This window comes from Camponotus vicinus, unplaced genomic scaffold (assembly GCF_025532165.1).
Source record: "Camponotus vicinus isolate PSW18456_S1 unplaced genomic scaffold, iyCamVici1.0 SCAF_7, whole genome shotgun sequence".
Lineage (NCBI taxonomy): Eukaryota > Metazoa > Arthropoda > Insecta > Hymenoptera > Formicidae > Camponotus > Camponotus vicinus.
The window spans coordinates 9979168-9997307 of record NW_028141979.1 but is presented as its reverse complement, the minus strand read 5'-3'; the positions used below and the strand labels follow the sequence as shown (position 1 = coordinate 9997307).

General features: G+C 31.0%; 1 pseudogene; it reads left to right on the top strand.

Annotated features, from left to right (window-relative positions):
- The first annotated feature begins 14247 nt into the window (after window positions 1–14247).
- On the top strand, window positions 14248–16690 carry LOC145975035 (uncharacterized; annotated as a pseudogene).
- Window positions 16691–18140: the final 1450 nt, after the last annotated feature.

Sequence of the window (18140 nt, the reverse complement as noted above, 5' to 3'; positions counted from 1 at the left end):
GGATCCCGCCCGCCGTGCACTGACTGAGAAGTGAGAGCGGTGTGAGAGCGTCAGGAGCGGACAGTTCCTTCCCCTGCTCTCGGGGTCGCTGAACTGGCTCGTTCAGCTCGAGGTTGGCGGAGCTGTTGCGGTAGCGGAGAGTGGTCCTGCTGCCTCCTGACAGGATCCAGCCCAGAGTCGTTTTCTGGGCGATTGGCTCGTCCGCACGGCCCTTGCGGAGTCCATCCTGAAGGATGGCTGAGTGGACGTCGGCGCCGAGCAAAAGATCGATCGGATCCTGGTCGAAAGGTCGTGGATCAGCCAGAGAGAGTCCGCGGATATGCGGCCAGGTGGACTTGTTTCGTACCGTCGGCCCGGAGTACGATGAGAGGCACGGCAGAATGTGCGCGACGACGGAGAGAGTAGCTCCGGTCGTCTCAGAAGAGAGGCTCAATGAGACTCTGCCGCGAGTGGCTCTGGATGGCGCTCCTCCGATCCCAGCAATCGCAATCGAGGAGCGGGCTCGCGGCAAGTGGAGGCGTTGTGCCAGGGCTTCCGAGACGAGAGAGACTTCGGATCCCTGGTCGACCAAGACGCGGACAGGTTGAGGCTTCCCCCTGGAGTCGGCGATGGTCACGCGGGCGGTGGCGAGGAGGGTCGCCTTATGATCTGATTTTGGCAGCACAGCGGAGAGTGAACTGACCTCGGTGGACGTTGATGACTGGTACGCATCATGCAGCAGAGTGTGGTGTCGTGATTGGCACAAGACGCACGTCTTGACTGACTGGCATTGCGCCATGAAGTGGTTGCCGAGGCAGTTGTAGCACAACCTGTTGGCTTCCACGAAGGACTTCCTGTCGCTCGCGGACTTTGCCTTAAATTGTGAGCATTGCATGAGTGAGTGCTCTCCCTTGCACACGACGCACTTGGAGGCGTTGGAAGTGTGCTGTGTGAAGTGCGACTTCGACCGTGCGGCGTCTTCGGACTTCGCGGCAGACCTTGGCTTGGCGGCATTCAAGGTGAGTATCCTTTTGGATATGAAGTCCGTCAAGGTGTCATGGCTCGGCGGATCGATGGAGTCACACGTTGAGGACTCCCACTCGAGCCGAGTTTGTGGATCGAAGAGCTCGACAATTAGATAGTTAAAGAGGTCCATCCCATGGGAGGCAATGGGCCTGTCGATGCTCTCCTGCGCGTTGACGGCGGTGGTGACTGCGTTGAAGATTCGGCTCAGCTCGTCGGCGGTCTCAGCCTTCATCCTCGGCACGGCGGTGAACGCGGCGAAGTTGGAGCGGATAAGTTCTCGCTTATTTTCGAAGTGTCGGCTTAAGATTGACCATGCTCGCTCATAGTTGCTCCCGGTAACAGATAACGGACGAATTAAACTTTCCGCAGGTCCTTGGAGGCAGGAGCGGAGATAGTGGAGCTTTTCCACTGCGGATATGGACGAGTTGTCGCCGATTATTGACAGAAACAAGTCGCGGAACGCGGGCCACTCCTCGTATGCGCCCGAGAACGTCTGGAGTTTGATGCGCGGCAACGAGGTTCTTGGAGCTTGCTCTGGACCTGGCTCGCTTTTGGACGCGGTAGGCGCTTCGCCCTTGAGTTTTTCGGCATAACTGGCTAGCGTGCTGCGTTGCGTCACTTATGTATTCTCCGCGACATCAATAAAATCAGATTTGGCGTACTCACTCTCATGGTACCTTTCTTTCAGAGCCGCCAGAATGAGCTCGTGCTGAGCCTCGATTTTTCCCCACAGGTTATCGAGGATGGTAAGACGAGCTTGAATGGCGCCGAGGGTGATATTGTTGACCCCCATTTTGCGGAGATTGTCCACGGAGCGAGACATTCGTCCGTGAATGTCGGTTTGAGCCTCCAACAAAGCCTTCAGATCGGCACTCATTGTAACTGATTTCTTGTCTTTACAGAAAACTCACTGCACAAAACTGATCGGCACTGTGGATGTCACCCACGAAACTGCGGATGAGGATGATAAATCCGGCTCGAAGGACCAAAAATGTTCGCGAGCGAATCCGACAGTGGACAGTAAGAGCGGAAGGTCTTTCAGTAAAAAAAGTGCGCCACGTTTGACAAAACGAAAAGTGACATTTATTAAAGTCAAACTTAAAAGACAAGTGTTTAGTGCAGCGATTGAGTGATTCGCGGAACAGCGGTCTTCGCGAGCGGAATCGCGAGCGATGCAGCGATATAAAAGCGTTTTCCGAATTCGTAAGCGGTCGTATAATGCGGTTAATCAGCGGTTTTATCTAAGAGATTGCGGAAAGTCCAAGAGAGTAAGCGATCGTATAATGCGGTTTACTATGCGGTTTAACTAAGCGGTTTAACAAAGCGGTTTGACGAAAAGTGCGAGACTTCGACTTGCTCGCGTGCGGTGCCCGTTATAAGGCGAGCGGAATTTTGGGCCCGTAGCGACGTGGCCCAATAATTTTTGTGCTTTAGCGGTGACCTCATGGCGCCGCGCGTAATTGGCCGCCGATGAGGTCTAAGGTAGACAATTCTTTAATTGTCATGCGCGCAACCTTTTTCTGTCAGCTGATTGGCAATCAGCTGATCGTGACGTATGGGCGCGCATGCCCATACGCCTCTCTTATTTTGTCGACGGTTGATGTTGTTGTTGTCAATGTTTATAATCAGCGTTTCTCGGTCGAAGAAAAAATACGAGATAACGGGAACGGTCGCGTTTTTGTGAAGGGTCGAAAGCTCGAGAAGATTCTTGACGCCCGTTAAATTTGAATCCTCGAGTTATAGAATATAATTTGAAATATTTGCGAAATTGAATTCCAGATGATTTTTATGATTATCGAACACTAATATTCAAGCGATACTGCTACTATTTTCGAAGACTTAAGGGAAAACATACACCCAGATGGGTCAGAAAAAACGATTTTTCAATTTCTGCATTTTCTTATACAGGGTTTACCAAAAGTGTGGAAACCCCTTAATATTTCGAGAAATACGCATTTTTAAAAAAAATGTTTCATACAAAAGTTATAGGATTTTATGTGGCGCAATACACAGCAACATTATTATGACCTCAAATGTTTCAAAAAAAATATGTAATTGTTAATTGCAAATTACATACTTTTTCTTAAAAACAACTATATTTTTTCTTTACACCAGTTGATTCCTCTCATTATTTTGTATATAAAAGTATTGAGGTAAGATAATCGAAAAATGAATATTTTACTAGATATTTTATGGTTTATGTAAAATTAAGAAATGATTTCAAGCCTCATAACTCGGAAAGTACTTAATGAAAACTAACTTAATTCTAGTGGTTTGGAAAGCTCTCGAGATGAGCTACAAGAATATGCAAAAGCATATAGGGTGTCCCGTTTAAAAAGTTGGAGGTGACCTTCACATAACCTTGACAACGCTATTCGAGGTCATAATAATGTTGCTGTGTAATGCGCCACATAAAACCCTATAACTTTTGTATGAAACATTTTTTTTTAAAATGCGTATTTTTCTAAATATTAAGGGGTTTCCACACTTTTGGTAAACCCTGTATAATAGTACTCCAAGGAAAACCTTACAAAGGTAAAAAAAATACGCCAAGTACATAAAAAATATTCTACCTTATATGCAACAAAACGTTTAATGAAAAAATATCCCTAAAAATAATTTATAAAAATTTTCCCTCAAAAAATATATATAATTTTCCTAAAAAAAAATCAAAACTAAATATGAAATCAATAATTAATTAGCCAAGTACATTGAAGCAATTGATAATTTAAAATATTTGTCACAAATTCAATCTTGCATTTATGTATTATAGATTCTGGACAAAATGAAAATGATTTTCAAAATAATTTCCATACTTTGTATGATATATAAAAATACATTATTATGTGTGATCCAAATAAATATTTGTACAATATATGAAATAGCATTAATATATTGCGGGTTTTATATTGCAGATTACAAACTCATAAAGCTATTTAATACTTACCCCATACAGCACAGAACATTGCAGTAATATTGCGGCAATATTGCAATGTTGCTGCAATGTTACAACAATATTAATAATATTATTAATATTGGCGTGCTCGGGTCACATTATAATACACATATTTACAAATTTACAAATATACATAATTTTACAAAGTTTGCGAATTATATACATGTAATTAATTTCAATTATAGAAATATGTGAATTATACAACCCGAGCACGCTAAGTTTTTCTAAGTTGTTTTGGTCTTAATTTTTTTAGTTCCGAATTTACTTGGCAAAGCTTGATTAATTTCAAAATTAAATATTTCCTAATAATAAAAAAATAAAAATGTGTAAATTATAATACGACTCGGGTCAAATTTTTGTAATTTTATTAATTTCTTAAATCCTTTAGTTCCAGGTCTACTTAATAAAACTTATGATCTTAAAACAAGTCGATTAGTTTTTCTCTTTTAAATTTAAAATTGGCGATTAATGCAATCGATGTTATTGCAATAACATACAGCACCGAATATTGCAGCAATATTATTAATATTGTTGTAACATTGCAGCAACATTGCAATATTGCCGCAATATTACTGCAATGTTCTGTGCTGTATGGGGTAAGTATTAAATAGCTTTATGAGTTTGTAATCTGCAATATAAAACCCGCAATATATTAATGCTATTTCATATATTGTACAAATATTTATTTGGATCACACATAATAATGTATTTTTATATATCATACAAAGTATGGAATTTATTTTGAAAATAATTTTCATTTTGTCCAGAATCTATAATACATAAATGCAAGATTGAATTTGTGACAAATATTTTAAATTATCAATTGCTTCAATGTACTTGGCTAATTAATTATTGATTTCATATTTAATTTTGATTTTTTTTTTAGGAAAATTATATATATTTTTTGAAGGAAAATTTTTATAAATTATTTTTAGGGATATTTTTTCATTAAACGTTTTGTTGCATATAAGGTAGAATATTTTTTATGTACTTGGCGTATTTTTTTTACCTTTGTAAGGTTTTTTTTGGAGGGATTTCACACCTTTTTGTTAAAATTTATTTATATCTTTTCTGCAATTTATAAATTATTTTTAGGGATATTTTTTCATTAAACATTTTGTTGCATACAAGGTAGAATATTTTTTATGTACTTGGCGTATTTTTTTTACCTTTGTAAGGTTTTTTTGGAGGGATACCAATTATCTGCAGCTCATTATCATTGGGGCAATTCACGGGGCAGATATCAAAGAGGACCATTAAAAGAAAGAAATTACGATAGAAAATAGTTAATATTTATACATTTGTTTATTTTTTATGTTTGATATTTCTTATTTCTTTATTTTTTCTTAGTTTTTTATATTTTTTTATATCATATTTTATATGAGAGTTTATTTTTTTCGTTATTTTGTTTTTTTTATTTTCCGTTATTTTTGTTATTATATAATTGAAACATGTGAGTTACGTATATGAGAGAGAGAGAGAGAGAAATTCACATATTTGACTGCGCAACCATAATTATAGTTACATAGACATTTATTACATTTGCCTGCGTAGATAAATATAGTTACGCAGAAATATTTCCTACATGTATAATGATAATTATATATATATATATATGTGTGTGTGTGTGTGTGTGTGTGTGTGTGTGTATACACACACATACACACGCACATATATAGTGTGTGTAGAAATTTACATATTTGACTGCGCAACCATAAGTAATATAGTTACATAGACATTTATTACATTTACCTGCGTAGACACAAATATAATTACACAGAAATATTCCCTACATGTATAATTATATATATATATAAATTATATATATAATTATACATGTTCCCTACATGTATAATTATATATATAATTATACATGTAGGGAATATTTCTGCGTAACTATATTTGTGTCTACGCAGGCAAATGTAATAAATATCTATGTAACTATAATTATGGTTGTGCAGTCAAACATGTAAATTTCTACACACACACTATATATGTGTGTGTGTATGTGTGTGTATATATATACACACATACACGTATATATATAATTATCATTATACATGTAGGGAATATATCTGCGTAACTATATTTGTCTACGCAGGCAAATGTAATAAATGTCTATGTAACTATAATTATGGTCGCGCGGTCAAATATGTAAATTTCTATACACACACACACACACACACACATATATATATAATTATAAATTACATAATTATATTCCACAAAATGATAACTGTCTATTCTCTTTATTAAGATTAATATATAATATGTCAAAATATATTATGTCTAAATAATGAAAAAAATTTTACAATATTTTTATCTTTTGATGAATTTTTCACAATCCACTTAATTGTTGTTAAGTGTCTCACACACACAAGTCTGTGTTTTTATTATATAATAAATGTACTTGGCGTCGCGACGCTACCGCGCCGCTTGATAATAACCTTTTCTTCCTTGTTCCGCACTATAGTTTTATTTATTTACTTATTTATTTATTATTATTATTTTTATTTTTATCATTTTTATTTATTTATTATTAATCTGTGTTTAATAACCTGATTGCTTAACGTGTCACTTCTCTTCCTTGTTACACTATTCCGCACTATACTTTAAAAATTTATCTTTCATACGTCCGTACACACATATATATACATATCACACGTATGTATGCACATGCACACATATGATTTTGTCTCTTAAAGCATTGTACATATCAATGCACAATCGTATACGCAGCGGTATGAACGCCGCTTGAGGGCCAAACTCGCTTTGCTTGTGTGCGTGCGAGCATACGTACGTGAGACTGAAGAAAATCCGGGAGAACGTAAAATGTCACAATTTTGACATGCGATCATCATTTCTCGGGATTGATTGCACCGATTTTATTCAAACTGATCGCAATCGAAAGCTTGTATCCACATTATATCATAAAAGTGCCGTTAGATTTTTTCTTAAGGTCTTAGTTTCTGAAATATCTTAATCGAAAGTTTATATAATGTGAAATTCCGGATAAGCTACTTGGTAGCGCCGCAGTGACTCTCAATGCTCGGATCCTGTTTTTTATGTACTTGGCGTCACGACGCTACCGCGTCGCTTGATAATATCTTAAGAATATTTCCTTAAAGTTTCAAGTCGAAATTAAAAAAAATAAAAAAGATAGCGTTTTGAACAGGTACGCGCTCGACTTCACGATTGGCGGGTGAATGTTTACCTGGCAAGCGCCATAGTATCTGCACTCATTTTCTTTTTGCTAAATGTTAAAAAAACGCTAGTAATGCGTTAGTGCTAGAAAAGATAAATATTGGATACAGGATATTAAACTTTATTTCACGGCAATATCTGAGTGTGTAAAAAGTAAACATTGTGATGATGATATAACATTCAAAGCAAAAAGTACACGCGGATTCGGATTTAAAATTTAAAACCACTATTGTAAATTAATTCATGCAAGCAATGCGCATCAATATGCTTCAGCAGATAATTCGCGAATAATAAGAGTGGAACGTACCGTTCAAGACATAACGAAGGAGGCAAGATTACTCGTAGAGAAGCCAAACTTGAATTGATACAGGCTGCCACATGTCTGCAGCGGACTCACTATATGGCTCTAAAGTAAATGATTCCATGTAACTCAAAAAAATCACTGATATATTGTTTAAAAGTATACTTACAACTTTAAATGCGTTTTTCTCGAAACTGTGTTTTCAAAAACGATAATCAAATATCTCGAGAACCACTGGATGAATCGCATTCTAATTTTTTGCTACTTATCTAGCATAAAATTATGCGGTGTTTGTCGTAGCCGTTTTTTATGTCTTTTATTATTTTTTTCTCATTGCCAATAAGCGATCCATTTTTTAGGCGAAAATTCGCACCTTCAGATTCAGGTGAACGCTATTTTTTAAATATTGGAAATTTTTTAAGTAGGCTACGACAAAGATTAGATTTATAATCTATTTTAAGAATCAATTGATTTTTTTGTTTTAGATGAACCTTGTACATGGCACAATGATTACCGCAAAGTGATTAACACATGGGAACACGTCTGGCGCCAACGATAATATCTGCTATATATTTTTTATATTTTTTAATAAAAATGTAACGCTGCATTAAGAAAAAAATATATATATATACAGGGTGTCCCGAAACTAACGCTTGATATTTTAAAGGCAGATTCTCTGGCCAATTTAAAAACGATTTTTCCTCAGCGAAAATGTTGCGGCACTAATAGTTTTCGAGTTATAAACGATTGAAAATAAAGGGTTTTTCGCAAACTAAGGCTTATGGGAATAAAATATTAATAAAGTCACATTCTTTAGTTAATTTTAGGTAGAGATTACTTTAATAGAATTTTAATTTAAGGCTTAGTTAGAAAGATACATGATGACAAAAATTGGGAATATGCAAAAGATAATGATCTCCCTCGACATTTTCGCTGAGGAAAATTCGTTTTTAAATTGGCCAGAGAATCTGTCTTTAAAATATCAAGCGTTAGTTTCGGGACACCCTGTATATACATATAATATATTAGTAAAACTCATGTGTCTTAATAATCCTAATACTTTCCACGAAAAAAATTCGTGAAAATAGAGTCATTTTCAGTACGTATTCTGGGTGTATGTCTCTCCCCTTAATTACTTGACATGAATTAAATCTTACCATTATATATTTTTCACAAACGCTATTACATTTTCCAAGTCATTGCACTGCATTGAAACACAATGAAAAACAAAAATAAAAAAGAGATTGCGATTGGAATAATCGTATCGCATATAAGAGAGCTCATTATTAATCACATATAGGCGTTAATGTTTAAAATTTGGGTGGCATAAATGCCGATATAGATGTCAAATCAAATTTACGAATGGTAAATAGAATTCTATGTTTTCACGTTTTCTGCACGAACATAGCTGCGCAATTACTCATATCTTTAAACAGAAATGTGAGAAAACATTTGAATTTGTCAATAAATTTCATTATATAAATTACGAAATCTCGCCAAAAATGTAAGATTGTAAGCTATTGGAATAAATTTTTACTGTATGGAGCATTTTCGTTTTTTGTTCCCTTTCAGGCACTTTCAGGAATATGATATTAATAATAAGGCTAAATTTACTAAAGCAAATAATAAGAAAATTATATTTAATGCCTAAAATTCGAGATTTAATTTATAAAAACATTAAATTTTGTCATTTCGCTTCAAATAATAAATGTAACAGTTTCCTATCTATCCTCTCAATTTTAAATAATTTGTTTAATATTTAGAATCTCTTATTGGAAAAGCAGTAGATTAATTGTTACGGACATGCAGTAACAATGAAATTCTCATTTCGGTATAAAGAAAATTAGAAGTCATATGCTTAATTGCTTTTAAATTATTTAAAAGTTGTCAATCAATGATGAACGAAATAAATTGAGATAAAAAATAATAGCAAATAAAATAATAATGACATATAAAATATGAAATTTTTATATGATTTTTTAACATATTTCATAATATAAGAAAACAAAAATGTTAAAATAACTATTAAAAATAAAACACGTTTATACCAAATATATTTTATTTGGCAGGCAGTAAGGTAAATGTTAATATTTATAACGGATAAAGAGAGAGAGAGAAAAGGATAATCTATTAACTGTTTATGAAATAGTTTTTTATTAAATATTTCTTATTTAATGCTTATCTCGATAATTTATATACGACTATCTTACATACACTCGGCAATAAAAATACTTTAATACACGCAATAAATGGACTATTAGCCATTTATCCCGTCTAGTTTCAAATAATCTATTTAATATTCTGAATTCCAATAAGGGATCCAGATCATTAAACAAATTTCTTTAAATCAAGTCAGTTCATCAAAAATTAAATAAAAGAAAACAGATATACTTTAGATCTTATGTTAGTCCTTTATCAATCCTTTGAAGACTTTATTTTTACCCATTTTATGATGAAAATTTAAATACGAGTTAGTTAAATTTGTCGTCGCGTCGCGGCAAGCGAAGAAACACATGTAATACACTATTATACATTTTTGTTATTTGAAAATGTTGTTGCACATTACTGAAATAATATTGTTAAATAATGTCTTTGCAATATTTCTGTTACATTATAAGGCAATGAGTAATGCTGTAACATTGCAGCAATGTTGTTGCAAGCTTCTGTGTTGTATGAGATATATATAATATTTTTGGATAAGTAAATTTAAATATATTTAAGAATGCTCATTTATTATTTTTTTTATCACGGCTTTATAGTAAGATATACACCTCCTTTGGGCGTAAGTGTAAGGCTATTCGGATCGTAAGTTAACGGGACCATAGTTCGGGGATCAAGTTTGAATTTGAATTTCGACAGAAGACTTACAAGTCCAACCTTGGTTTGCATATAAGCAAATCTTGAACCTAAAAATTAATAGTAATAATGACGTGTAATAAATACTCCCTACAGCACAGAACATTGCAGCAATATTGCGACAATATTCCAATGTTGTTGCATTATTACAACAATATTAATAATATTGCTGCAATATTCTGTGTAGTATGATACTAATAAGATATATTGATAAGATAATGGTAGATAATTCACATTTGTTATAGTCATTGCATAATAAGATATTACACAGATATTACATAGTAAAATAATTGATAATTTATATATAATTAAATATAATTTTTTTTAGAATTATTTAAAAAATATTTAAAGTTAATAACATCTCTAAATGAAATATAATCAAAATATAATTATAATATCTTAATAAATCATAATCATAAATCATAATCATAAATAATCATATACAATTTATTCAATAACATATACTATTAATAATCAATGAAGCTCTAAGTATTACAATATAAATAACATAAAATAATTTTTTAAGTAGGCTACGACAAAGATTAGATTATAATCTATTTTAAGAATCAATTAATTTTTTTGTTTTAGATGAACCTTGTACATGGCACAATGATTACCGCAAAGTGTAACACATGGGAACACATCTGGCGCCAACGATAATATCTGCTATATATTTTTTATATTTTTTAATAAAAATGTAACGCTGTATTAAGAAAAAAAAAATATATATACATATTTTAAATTTTACATTGGGCCCATCAAAAATCTAGCTTTTCCTGTTTTAAACTATATGATTTAAATACGAGGCACGCCAAGTTTTCATATCTTACTTCGACCTGAAGGTCATTTATGCGATTTAGAATTTGTGTAAAACTTTTTGAAATTATATACATCATATAAAAAATGGAATTTTTAGGAATTAAAGTAATCTTAACTCATTTAGTATCGATTACGAATTAATATCACATAATTTATTGTACATGGCTAATAGTATTGATCTCATATCGATTTTTAAATATTTTATTTTTATCTCTTTTAGAATTTTTGATTTTTTTTATGTACTTGGCGTATTTTTTTACCTATATAAGGTTTTTTTCAGGGGATCTCACTGCTTTTTGTAAAAAATATTATTTCTACAGAAAATATATGTTAGATTTTTTAAAGATATCTTTTTATATACTTGACGTATTTTATTTTACCGTTATAAGGTTGTTTCTAGAGGGATATCACCATCTTTTTTTGTAAAAATTTATATTATTTCTGCAAAAAATATATACGCATTTTTAAAAATCTTTACTAAGGGTAAGTCGCGTATTTTTACAAGGTTTTCTAGATATTAAAGTTCACTCCCAAGGGATGGTTTTTGAATATTGTTATAATACGATAAATTATTCTCTTCAGAAGTCTTATCTACGGCACAGTTTTTATATTTTTGTGATACCGTTTTCGAGATAGATTAGATTTTACCCCCAAGAGGTTTTTGAAAATTGTTATGCGATAAATTAATCTCTCACACGTATACACACACATATACACATATCACACGTATGCAAACACATGTACATAAATGGTTTTGTTTCTTAAAGCATTTTTGCACACTAAAGCGAATAATCATATATGCGTGATATTAACGCAGCTTGAAGGACAAAATCGCTTTGAATGTGTGCGTGCGAAGATACGTTCATGAGTCTGAACCTTGCGATGGAAAATGAAAAAAATATGAGAAAAATGCCGTTAAATTTTTAATTACGGCTTTACTTTCTGAAATATTTCAATCGAAAGTTTAGTTGACGTCAATTTGATGTAAAATTCCGGATAAGCTACTTGGTAGCGCCGCGTCGAGAACAGTGTCTCTCAATGCTCGGATCCAATTTTTATCAGTTTTTTTATGTACTTGGCGTCGCGATGCTTGATAATAGATATTTATATTTTCTAAATAATAAATAAAATAAATTGAATAATTTGGAGAATGTAGTTTTATAAACATAGAATATAAACACTCTAAAATCTTTGTAATATAAAAATTAAAATTATTATTTATTCAGTCACGACAAATTCTGACATAAATACTCTAATAAATATATATTAATATATATTAATAAGAATATATATATATATATATATATATATATATATGCAAATTGTCAGAATTGTTCAATTATTATACATACGTACATACATATATACATACATCCGCGCGCGCGCGTACGTGTGTGTGTGTGTGTGTGTGTACAGGGTGTAACTGAAAAAGCGCCCACGGAGCAAATAGCGTTATTCCTGATTAAAAATCGAGTCGAAAAGTCCCGAACTATTTTTTTCTATAATGCTTAATAAAGCTGTAATTATTGAGTAAATAAGCACCGACCTTTAGACAGGCGCACGTCAGTGAGCCGCGCGCCTGGTAGTGTGCGTGAGCGCTCCGCCGTTTCAGCGCTATGTTATGCCGCTATCGTGCAATATTCTTATGCGTCGTAATAATGTGAAAAACTTTAATTTGCATTAAAAATCATATTTCTTCTGTCAAAAGCGTTTCCTTAAAGAAAATTTCGACAATGAGGCTAAAGGTCGGTGCTTATTGGCGTAACTTTACTCAATAATTACCGCTTTATTAAGCATTATAGAAAAAAATGGTTCAGGACTTTTCAATTCGATTTTTAATCAGAAATAACGCTATTTGCTCCGTGGACGCTTTTTCAGTTACACCCTGTATATATATATAGACACATGGTGTTAATGAATATCTGTTACAGACTTGTAGGGTATGCAGAGGGTTTAAAGTAAATCAACTTTTAATAAGGAACTCATTTCCAAAAACACACCGTTTGCGAGTTGCAGACTGGAACTATTGGTATGTTCAGTATTGAGAATAATTCTCATAATAACTTTATTTGATTACATTACACTACAAAAATGTTTAGCAATGTCAAAACAGATGACTACAATAATTGCTCATAATGACGACCACCAACTTCGATGCAAGCATTGCAGCCTGCGAAGCATGTTCTGGTACACTCTTTCCAAAATGTTAGACGTCATTTGGATTTCTCGTTGTCATTATGAGCAATTATTGTAGCCATCTGTTTTGACATTGCTAAACATTTTTGCAGTGTAATGTAAATAAATAAAGATATTATGAGAATTATTCCTAATACTAATTTTCCTAATACCAACAGTTCCAGTCTGTAGATCGCAAACGGTGCGTTTCCGGACATGAGTTCCTTTTTAAAAACTAACCTACTTTGAACCCTCTACATACTGTAGAAGTTTGTAACAGGTATTCATATACATACATATGCATACACTCACACACACACACACACACACACACATATATGTATGTATATATATATATACATATACACACATATATATGTTTATAATATATCATATATATCATATATGATATCAATTTTAATTAAAAATAATCATAAGATGTATTAAATATCATATATATAATATAAGATATAACAAAAGATATTGCAAGAATATTAAAATTTTAACAATATATTTGAAATTTTCATTTCTTGCTGTAATATGTAAAATTGCTGATACAGCCTTCATGTTACATAATAAGAACGGAAGATGCAAACATCTCTAATTATAATAATATATTTAATTTCGTAATATTTTTAACATCACGAAATATGTTTATAATTAATATATATCATATTAAAGTATTTAATAATCAACAAAAGTAATTTATTTTATAACAGGATACTATCGCGTAAATTATGATATTGCGAACTGGCGAAAAATTGCATAATACTTAAATTCTGAAAAATATAGTAATATACATGTTCTCAATCGAACGCAAATCATCAATGATGCGTTTCATTTTGCGATAGAGAAGAAACTTGAATTCTCCGCATTTTGGGAACTCGCTTCTTATTTGCCACAGGAAAGAGATTATATAGCATGGTATCCTATGCTCAAAGCATTTGAATTTTTGTCGAACATCTTTCCATTCTTAAATTTCTATCCTGAATTTAAGGTATATATATAGATATAATTACATTTTTTTATAAAAAAATTATCCATTACATCAATTATCTATTTCATAATACAACGATTTCATATCATAATAATGAATTCTTTTAAAAATAGATATATGTAGTGAGTTGAACAAAAAAAATTAATTATACATTATTATTTAATTTGTTTTGTACCAAAATTCAGAAATTTAAATTCAAAAGGCGCTTATGTTACATACTTGTTATATATTTTTTCTTTATATTTAATATAATCACATAAATTTTGAATATTTCATCAAGTTATTTTTCTATAATAATAATACGTTAGTATTTACATGATAATTGTTGATCAATTGTGTAATTAATATTTAATTAGTTTCAGGAAATTATAGAACACAGTATATAACACAATTATCTTTCTTATATTAATTTTCTTTCGTAGTATTCGAATGTTTACGATGTTAAAAATATACAAATATTTTGCACAGAAATTGACTTATATAATTTTAAGATAATTGTTTTACATTATACAACACATAATAATTTAATATAATATATAATAATCCACTTGTAAATGCTTGTTTTATAAAAGAAATTGATATTTAAAGTTTAGAATACTTAAAATCTATATTTGATACGCCACAGATTTAAATTAAGAAAATAATAATTAAAAAAGTAAAAATCATATAATCAAAATAGATACATCAATCGATACATCAATATGCACAGACTAAAATATATATACAAAGTGTCTCGTAAAGCTTGATCGCGCGTGTCTCGACTCTTGTTTTTTCATTGCTATGCGACATTCGCCGCTGGCACACCTATCGCGCATATCCTACGATATAGTCTCGCGAAACGCGCGCTTATTCACATTTTTAATTAATATTTCAATAATTATTACGAAAATTGTAGAATAGTAGAGAATTTTTCTGTTCAGTCTATTGCGTTCTACTCACTCACGAACGTTAGCACAATTTTATGAAATACTTTATATATCGATATGTGTGTTAAAGATTCATTAAATGATATAAAATCCATACCTATTTAGATGATAAAATATATACACAATTATTCACACACAAATAAGAAATTGGTTAATCTACTTATTATGATATTGATGCTACGAAGTCACATAAATATTAGAGAAATATGAAAGAAAATTATTTAGTAAAAACGTTTATGCGCGTACATTATATCTGTTCTTGTAAATAATGAATTAACTAAATATAATGATAGTTATTAAATTTTAGGGAGTGCTAAGGTTTGATTTTATGCAGAAGTTTAGAATTAGTAATTGGAATCTGCTTAACGAAAGTCACATCAACGATCATACTAAATGTTTAAAACAAGAACTCGCAAAGTAGGAATGTATTATAAATGAAAATCGTTGCGAAGTAAAATCTAGGAGTTATTTGAAATGGCATCTAGCAAATCCTGAAAAAAACAAGTAATTCTTTTCCTAATATTCAAAATATTCGATTCTTTTTATAAGGATATTTTTATATTCTACATATGTTTGAGAAATTAGTTATCACTTATATCAAAAAATTATTTATAAAATACTAAAGAAACTATTAACACAATTTCGATTAGAAGATTTTTATTTCTTTTCTGGTCTGTCTTCTGTAGACTTTTGCCTGGATGGAAGAGGTGGACATATTGCAATGGTTTGAAAACGGCAAATCGTGATACATGGAATAAAGTTTTTAATGATTATATAAAAGGAAATGATAAAATATTAGAATGTTTGGCTTATAGTAAAAGTTCTAAAATTATAATCCATTATTTAGAAACAAAAATATCAGATATTATATTTAAATCTTGGTATAATGTATCTGATATTCAATTTGAATCGATAAAGCGAGCTTATGCCTTAACTGCTAATATTTTCCTTTCTGTTCTTGAGAGGAATACTAAGTACATGCTTACAAGTTTATTAAGTAATTACGAAACAATAATACACAGGTGACGATATTATTTAATAAAGATATGCTACACATAGATGTGAAGATTTATTGTACGAATTAGTTATAATATTGTTTTATTCTTGATAGGAGAGTCAATAAGATTGCGACATTAATTGTTATAATTAACAGTGCGTATTCTAAGGAACAGTTGGATGAGGTAAATTTTAAATGAATCAGATTTCTATATTTTATATAACATTTTTCTTTAATTCTGCTTATAATGATACTCTGTATTTGTGACAGTGCAATTATTAAATACGAAATCATTTATTGATAATAATTATTTAAAAATCCATTTTAGATAAAGAAATTTGTAAAAAAGTATTTGAAAAATTCAGTCATTCCCAGTATTGAATACAAAATAGAAACACGCTGGTCGGAGATCGAAAAACAGATAAATTATTTTCGATCTTTATTTAACAATTGAATAACGAAATCTTTAAGATATTAACTGTTTAGAAATTAAAAATACAGCATAAATGATTGTAATAATATCTATAAATGTATATAACTAATTATTCACTAATGTCATATAGGAATTAATAATTGTTTAATTGTATTTAATCAATATAATATTATAATTGCACAATATAATATTAAAAATATTGTATTGTATAATATTGTATAAAAATATTATATTGTATAATATTGTATAAAATTATTATATTACATTACAATATAATTCATATTATGAATATTATGTATTGATATTTTTAATATTATATTATAATACATATTATATTGTATTACTTTTCTGTATTATTCTGTAAATTTAATAAACAGATGTTGATTATATATTTACATGTGTTTATTTTACACAGATCCATACATATACAAGGTGTTTCCAGTATCTCGCAACAAAGTAAAATCATAAGTAAATATCGCAAAACTGAACTAAAGAATCCTATATCATTTTGAAAACCACCACGTAAAATTTCGAGATATTAATTAAAAAAGATCGGCCAATACATACAAGTATAAGCGCGATTATAATTCTTCAATTAATTTTCTCTCACGAATAGTTTCTTACAAAAATTGTTTTTATAAATAAATGCTTCATATACGAAAATGAAATAAAAAACATAAACAAGTTTATACTTATTGACTTCTGTCGATATGTAAGATATCCTGTGCTACGTATAATCAAGACGTTATTTATATAACACTACGTACCTTCTATATACTGTCAGGTATGCCAACAGAGCCATCAGTTCATAATAGTCTCTTGAAGCGATAAGTTCGCGATTGAATGCTTTTGGTGTTAAATCTGGTATTAAACCTGGCTGATTGAACTAATAGGATAAGGCATTAAATATGAAATAAAATATTTATCTTTCTTTCTTTAAATGTGCATACAAAATTGTGTGGAGTAACAGGTAACGCTTTTATTTTATAAAAGACTTTCTATTTTATAAAAGATTTTCTTTAATTTTCAAATTGACTAACTCATTTTATTGTAAATATTATTTTTATCTTTTGCATACATTACAGTTAATAGAAATGAAGACATTTACGTTTGTACTGTAATCGCATGTTTCGACCATTTTGACATATAGAAAGTGTAAAATTTATATGCTAAACTTCTTTTTGACATTATAAAATTATTGTGTAATTAATTTTATATTATTGCTATAAAATTGTCTAAGCTATATAAAATATTATCTCATTATCTAAGCTATAAAATTATCTATCTTAAAAACGTATAATATTACCTGTGTTTTGTTTTTAAAATATTTTTTATAATGAATGTCTAGGACCAGTAGGATAAGTTAATTTGAATGTGTAATGAACGAATAAACAACAAATAATAAAAAATTAACATTTTATTCAAAAAGATGTGTTATAAAAATATTAACATAATTGTTTTTAGAATTTTG